This window comes from Morone saxatilis, unplaced genomic scaffold (assembly GCF_004916995.1).
Source record: "Morone saxatilis isolate NCDOM2014 unplaced genomic scaffold, NCSU_SB_2.0 Contig1, whole genome shotgun sequence".
NCBI classification, from domain to species: domain Eukaryota; kingdom Metazoa; phylum Chordata; class Actinopteri; family Moronidae; genus Morone; species Morone saxatilis.
Window position 1 is genome coordinate 10,480,384 of NW_023339651.1, and position 7,678 is coordinate 10,488,061.

General features: G+C 42.6%; 1 protein-coding gene across 10 annotated transcripts in view; it reads left to right on the top strand.

Moving 5' to 3' along the window:
• The first annotated feature begins 231 nt into the window (after window positions 1-231).
• Window positions 232-7,678, top strand: part of plce1 (phospholipase C, epsilon 1) — a 75,752-nt gene continuing 68,305 nt past the window's right edge. For 8 of the 10 annotated variants that reach the window (XM_035660478.1, XM_035660503.1, XM_035660495.1 and 5 more), the window contains exon 1: window positions 7,060-7,195. The gene's annotated coding sequence lies outside the window, so the exon portion shown is untranslated. Of the gene's footprint in view, window positions 380-2,545; window positions 2,706-7,059; window positions 7,196-7,678 lie in introns of those variants that run through there. The other 2 variants (XM_035660470.1, XM_035660460.1) reach the window with 2 other exon arrangements.

The following is a 7,678-nucleotide window of genomic DNA, read 5'->3' on the forward strand; positions in this document are numbered from 1 at the left end:
AAATGCAATTTATGTTCCCTTTGAGAGAACTTGAGAGAGCTAGCCTATATTTTAAATAAAAAAAAAAAGTGCAAAAGTATCTAAGGAAAAAAAAACAGTGTGCACCTCTTGAATTTGTAAAGCGACAGCCTTCAAAAAAGTATTTGACAAAAACCAAAAGGAGTCTTGAGTTTGCGTACAGTTTTCCGAGAAGCCCCTGAACGCATCACAAAAAAAAAAAAAAAGAGAGCGCTTTCACACCGCAGCACGAGCGGCTGCCTCAACTGTCTCTCCGCGAGAGCTCTGGAAGCGAGACCGTCAACGAAAACTTAGCAAACATGTGTTGAACTTACTCGGTGTGCGGAGTTTCGGTGGATGCTGACTGGGTAACTTTTTAGGGGTAAGTTTGGGGCCACCGTATCTCACGTCAATACCCGCCTGACACCATTTACTTTGGTTCATTTTGTTGCACTGCACGAGTGTTTTGGGTCGGCGGTGCGGTTTGTCTGTGAAGTTAGTTGCTCGCAGTGCCAGTGGGTTCCCAAACTAGTGTCCGCGAACCCCAAAGTCACCCACAGTGAGTTTAATAGTAGTTTGTCCATTCACGTGGGTTTGTCCGCTACTAGAAATGAATGCAGGTGAATTGTGGGTCTGTTTTCAGCCGGGACACTGAACTGAAACTCCTAGCAGAAACACTTTCAAAATGGGGTTACAGTTTTTTTTTTTGGGGGGGTCACTTGGTGAAAAAAAGCTGTTATCTGCCATTTGTTTCTGCGTTACTGTGTGTAAAGGCTATATGACTGTCAAAGTTTCATTGCGTTTATTGACATCAAACATGAACCAAAACATGAGCTTGAATGGGGTTTGTGTTTGTTTCTTCTTTGCCTAAGCTGCTAACACTTTCATTCAAAGTGTGCAGGCGTGCATATTATTATTATTATTATTATTATTATTATTATTATTGTTATTATTATTTTTTATTATTATTATTATTATTATTATTATTTTTTTTAGTTTGACAGGTCAGGTCATTGTTTACATAGCCCCCCCCCCCAGCATCCCCTGGGGGACTGTGGCTTGTCACTCTTTTCTATGTGATGCTGCAGCGAAGCTTGAAGGAAATGAAAGGGGAAATGCAGCTTAATCACATCCAGATCGGATCAAAAACACTAACAGAAGGTTCAGGAAGAAGGCACATGGGCAATTTAGGGGATAAAATGCAGTCCATATGACACTAATGGGGCAACAGGGTCATATTTACAGTGCAAAATAGAGGCCACTATCCTTATACTGTGGGTTGACAAAATGACTGTGTTTTTACATTTCAAAAGTCGCCTTTCTCCCCAAAATGATAATGTTAGTCGATATCAGGGATCCAGCATCGTAGCATACTGTGTGGCAGCAGTTGGAAGGGAAGGTGCGGTGATGTTGTGAGATGGAAATGTGCAGCGGACAGGGATGGGAGACTGGTTGGACTTGTTGTTTTCGAACGGGCCGTTCTCTGCATCGGTGCTCCTTCGCTTCCCTTAGGTGTCTCCCATTTGTTCAGCTGGGAACCGGCTCCAGACGTTGTCACACTGACATTACAGTTGGAGGAGTGTCAACCGTGCCTATAATCGACCTTTGGCCTTTTAATCGAATTTTGTGACTGATGTTTTTGCTCACGTGGAGCTGAAGCCGCACTTTGATTACCTTCATTTAGAAATGAAAGGTGCCCTATGGAGGATTATTGTTGGATGCATTTCAATATTTTGTAATCCTGTTCTGCCCCCTTTAGCTACTCACAAAACATATCCCAATTGACTTTATGCTGTCTTGCATGCAGTTATTCAGACAACATGTAGGAGCATGAAGGCTAAGGGGAAAAAAAACACTCTACAAAGCAATTAGTGTATGCCATATCCAGATATATAAGCCAGATCCCACGCAACCGAGTCATCAGCACTGAAAGCACATTTCCCTTAGCAGATATGAACTTCTTTTGCCTTTGCTGGGCAGCAACTGGGAATTGATTCAAGTGGCTGAACGGAGTGAATACTTCAATTAAATTCTGATTGTAGTTTGGCTGAAGCGTGTGTTCTGTGGTTGCCATATGCTTACAGTGCGTTTAGTTTATCCCCAGAAATAAAATGTGTTCTCCAAACAAAGAAAGAAAAAAAAAATAGCTGATTGCGCGGAGCAGACATTCGCACACCAGTTCCTGTGGCTTCAACCAGCCGCAACAAGCGCGGCGTTCGTGTGGGTTTGTGTGCTGCGGACGGGGTTCGCCGTGGTCTCCACTGGTGGGGTTCACCTCTGTTGTGCCCTTGTGTCACACATACTGGCACTCACTGCGTTCAGTTCTTCAAGTTCAACATCCTCCACCCCTTTTTGAGTCATCTTTTTTTGTTAACGAGCGCTCACACACGCACACACACACAAAATGCACTCCAGCATTCACCCACTCATCCACTGTGAAAATACAGTCACCCTTTCTTGAGTCAGCCCCCTCCCCTCTGTTGTTACACAAATTCACACACACACACTCACACACAGAGCCTCTCTCTCTCTCTCTCTTTCTGTGCAGTTTCCACTGGAGTCTCCGTCTGCCCTGCCCTCTAATCAAAGCCATATGTTCTCCAGGTCCCTCGCATGAGAAGTGTGTTCTGTTTGCAGCTCTGTTCCCAGTGTAAGCAGCCTCTCGCCCTATAACCCGCAGAGAAGGGAAGCAGTGTGGACAGTGAGAGGTAACCGGCGCAGGACTGCAGGTTCATGTGTCATCCCTTTATCTTTCTTTTCCGTTTGGCTTTTTTCTGTTGTTGTTGTGCTATCGGCATCGTCTCCATGGTGATAGAATTTGCTAATGGAGGGTTTTCTCTCACTTCAATCCTTCATAAAATTCCCCTTTATGTCAAAGCTCTCCCGGTGGCTGGTTTGATCAGATCTTCATGAATGAGCCGTAGCCTTGAGCATTCCTCACACACCACAGTGTTAACGTTTTTCGGGGGGTGTGTAGGCTCACGTTGCCCCCCCCCCCAGATGAATCAACTGTCGCTCTTTATTATTAAAAAAACATGCGGTCCAGGAGGCCAGAATGGGGCTGCTCGAGCTTATTATGTGACCAAGGCTAATATAAACCTAAACCAGCGCTCTTGTTATGTGGGGACCCACCAGAAACTGGCATGTGACTCATTTTGGATCCCAACCCAGAAGTGTAATAATACTCCCTTCAAGTGACGGGTTATACATGCTTTAAATTCTCCTAATAATTGGGGTGCCATCTTGTTTATCTGGTTATGGAGAAAGTAAAGATTCCGTTCAGCTCCAGTTTTCTTCACCGAAATGTGCAGGCCAGCGGATGGAGAGCAGTTTTCCATCAGTTGTTAACCGCTCGAGCTGTGATTCTCTGCCCAAAGCTGGCTGGGTTCTGACCCACTGGGTTTGGGCCAATTCCAGCTCTTTTGAATTTGCTCAAACTTGAATTAGGTCGGTATTCAGGGCACTGCTTGGATATTCCTATTGTGAAAATTCCAATTTTTACTTGATCTTCTGGTATTTGAGGTTTGTTGTCGATGGCTGGCTCTCGTGTGCGAAGAAATCTGCAGTTCACAGTTGATGTACGCTGGGTTGAAGTGAACTCCTTTGAAAAATCAGGGCTTGATTTAGATCATTTTGAGTATGAATCAGGCGTCAGCACGGTTGCAGTTGTTTGGGTCGGGTTGAAACAGAAAACCACGTCAGTTTTCTTTCAGCAGGGCCTGATCCAAACGCAAAGAGTCCAAAATCTGTTGTAACCAGTAACATTAACTTGGCTTTTTACTGGATTTCTTCTTATGTTCTAAAGCACATAATGCTTTTTTTTTTGCTCCCTTCATCTAGGTCTTTGCACTGCATTGTAACATTTGTCAGTTTAAGGAATGTGATTCTATTGTGGTCATATGATGTGTCCTTTCTTCTCTGACCTGCTGCGTCAAACAGAGGGGGTTCCTTTGCATAAAGAGTGCGTTAGTATACTGAAGATTTAAAGGGGACTGTGCAGGATTTTCTGGTACTGGATCATAGAGATGGCTCTGCACCACGTTTGATTTCCAGTACAGTTCCACTGTAACACTGAATTTGTACAACCTGATTTACATTCTTCTTTAGTATGTACAAAGCTCTTCAATGTGCACTGTGGTTTGGAGACCTCTATAGTTTTGTATAGTATTTTCCTAATGTTCCAGGGGAATACGTAATGTTTACGTGTAAATGTATTTTTGTTTGTTGAAATAGCCAATTGTACCAGGTATGATTTCATTGCACACCTAGTTGAATTAAGTCCTTTAATGTGTAATATTCTTTCTGTGGGATTGTTTCTCCTTTATTTCTCCTTCTTGCTATTCTGGACTCAGATGACTACTGAAAGGAACCTCTTATGCATGGAAGCCTTTTTTTCTTCACAGTACTAATAGTCACCTTCGTGGTATCATCACCAAAGTATTTTTGACTGAGGATAATTGAATTGAAGTCTGTTTTCTCTGCGTGACTGTCTCTTTGCATTTGGGTGACATCAGTTGGCGCGTCACTCTATTGTACTCACATGGCTTGGCTTTTTTTCTCTCAGCCCAAAGAAAAGGGGATTCCTTCGGCCCCTGACCTGCTTATTATGCTGCTGGAATGCTAAAGATCCAATGCTGAATCTTACTGTGAAGTATTTAGTGGAATATTTTGGAGGCTCGGGAGGATAAGTGGCGTTTGAGCTCAGTTTGAATCCAGGTCTCATTTTACACTTTTACAGTTTTCACACTTATTGAATCTCTCTTACGTTCCTCATCCACTGACTGTAGTGTCAAAGCGAGCTTCAATATAATGGTGAATATGAAGCGTAAAGGTTATTACCAGTATATCACGGTGCTGCTTTCTACCTCACTGATCAGGCTTTACTCAGTTGCGCTCCATGTGAAGTTGGACCTAATCACATACCAGGCCATGAGTCATCCTTTGGATGAGTTGTGAAATAATCCCTCATGAATGAACATTAGAAAAAGGCTTTTATGTGAGAGCGAAGGGCCCCCGTTAAGGGGATAAGCAATGATTTAGGAAGGGGGTTCACAAACCGTTACAGTCCCGAGACAAAACGTCATTAAAACATTTTGTTACTCATTTTTATTGACTACCCATGAGACACAAAGGGATTACAGACATGGGAAATTAGTGTTTAAACCCATAATTTTAGGAACTGATTGAATATCTCAATTTATAAAAAAAACAATGTCCCACTTTGGAGCCGTGGCAGATTCATATCGAACAATCAGTTACGACCACGTTGAGCCTTGATCTACCATTTGCTGTCACATGCTTATAGCAAACATCTAACTTATATCATCCATTAAAATTAAGTGACGTGGACAACACATTGTATTTCATCACTGAACTACGCTTATAAAACACACTTGTTATATTTTTTTAATAATGTGACACTCACTGATATTGACATGCTTCAAATTCACTAAAACTCAGTTCAACTTGAGACTTCACTGTTATGGAGTTTGCTCCAGTACACGTCTGTGTGTGAGTGTTCATTTTAACATGCCCTCTGTGTGACAGCAACATTAGTATTACATGGCCTAACTAAGAAAGTCTGCTACACAACAAATTCTGCTGTACATCATTTTCTGATTTATTGCAGTTTGGAAATAACCTTTTGAGATAAATCAGGGAACAACTGACACACTCAAAAATACAAAAAAATAAACACAGTTCTGTTGTTAACCATCTGATTCTGATTATATCCAATTTCTTCAGGACTGTCAGAAGTGCTGAGATCATCCCTTTTTCTTTCATCAACATGTGTTACACTTTACTCTAGCACGGGTAATGGTGGATCTTATTGGACAGAGTACCCAACAGTTCTCTGTCTGTCTGTCTGTCCTTATTTCATCAGCTTTTTCACTGGTGCAGTTAAGATCTGTTTTCCTTGGCTTCTTTTAAAGTATACAAGCTGTGTAAAGCAGTATATAAGCCACCAACTTGGCCAGTTTTAAAGGTGCAAGTAGGGGGACGAGCTTCGGACTGAAAAGGTTTAGCTGTATCCTTCCAGCCTTGATGCTAAGCTAACCTGCTGCTGTTTATGGCTGAGTGCTGAGCGACATACTACTACTACTACCTAATACTATTTCCCATACGATAGTCATTTTTCACAACCTGTCCCTGACGTGTCCCGCAGTAACAGTCCTGGTTGGGTCGCCTTGTTGCCTTAGTTGAAATAAACCTTTAATTCACTGCAGTTAGCTGTGAGTATAAATATTCTGGCTCTGGCTGTTTTTCCTTGTTCTTCTGCTCAGTGTGTGTGCTGCAGAGCGCCTCTTATTCTTCTACATTAAATTAGCTAAATAAATTCACAAAAAACGGCCCAAAAAAACCCCAACGGGCGATGGACCGACCCAATAGGTGATACTTGATATCTTCGTGTTTTTTTTACCCTAAGCTACAGACAACTAACTTAACTTTGTGCTGCTTGTTAGTAGGATTGTTACAATATAACAATAGACCGGAAATGTACTCCTGACAGTAAAGAAAGAGCAATGCACTGCTGTGGCAAAGACAACTGATCACTTTCCATTTCCCAGCTAGAACTGATGAGGCTGAACGAGCGTGTTCACTAAAGAGGTAAACTGAGCTTGTCATAATTTCACATTGAATTTGGGAGCGGGTAAAAGATATTGTAATGATGTGCGCTGCATTGTAAGAACATCATTTGAGTAACATTATTGCCTCGCAGGATCGTGTAACTAGCATGAGTTTGTGCATTCATTTAGTCTATACATAAATCTCGTAAATCAAGCCTTCTTTTTCCCAGGGAATATCGTGCCCTGTGGAAGAGCATTGTGAAAATGTTCTCAAAATGTGGATGTTGTTATTATTCCATAGCCGTTGACTAATAATCATGACTTGTACCAACATACCAGCTTCATTATTTCATGGGAAATGGTCCTTAAGTTTGTGCTGTAACTGTCAGTAAGATGACTGTCAGAGTGAAAACATTTGTGTCAGTACATTATGCAAACTCACTCCGATTGGCTGCCGAACTTGCAGACTGACTGTGGCATGCCCATCCCTCAGGTCAGTCTCTGTTCTCCTCTCTCACACACACACTGTGTCTCACTCTGTTGACAACAAGATAGTGGGCGGGAATCCTGAATCACCTGGAAAACTTTAGATTGACAAAACCGTTTCTAGGCTTGTTGCTTCCATTAATGTAAGTATCATCATCACATTTGAGCTGAGACGTTTTCTAGGCAAAGAAGCGCTGGTGTACTGAGTGCTAGACAGTATTGTTCCTACATAATACAGCAAGTGAAGTAGAAGTGATTGAGGGTTTTCGTTGTTCAGTGCACTTCTCACTCTGTGTGACCTGGTTTCCCGTGGGTGTGTGGGGGGTGTGTGCGTTTTTTGCCTGAGGCTGAGATTTAGCCTGGAAGAGCCATTTGATTTCCCGCCAGGGTCACAGTTCAGCTGATAACAAGAGCTACTTTGAACAGCGTTTGTGTGTGTGTGTGTGTGTGGGGCCCGTATTGACAGTTAATTCATCACTGTAGTGTGTGTGTGTGTGTGTGTGTGTGTGTGTGTGCGTGTGTGTGTGCGTGTGCGTGCAGCGTTAAAACACTTCAGGCAAAGTGGTTGCCGATTATGGACACGCGCCAAGGTTCCTCAGCTCTGTCGAGACATTCGCTAAGTGCAC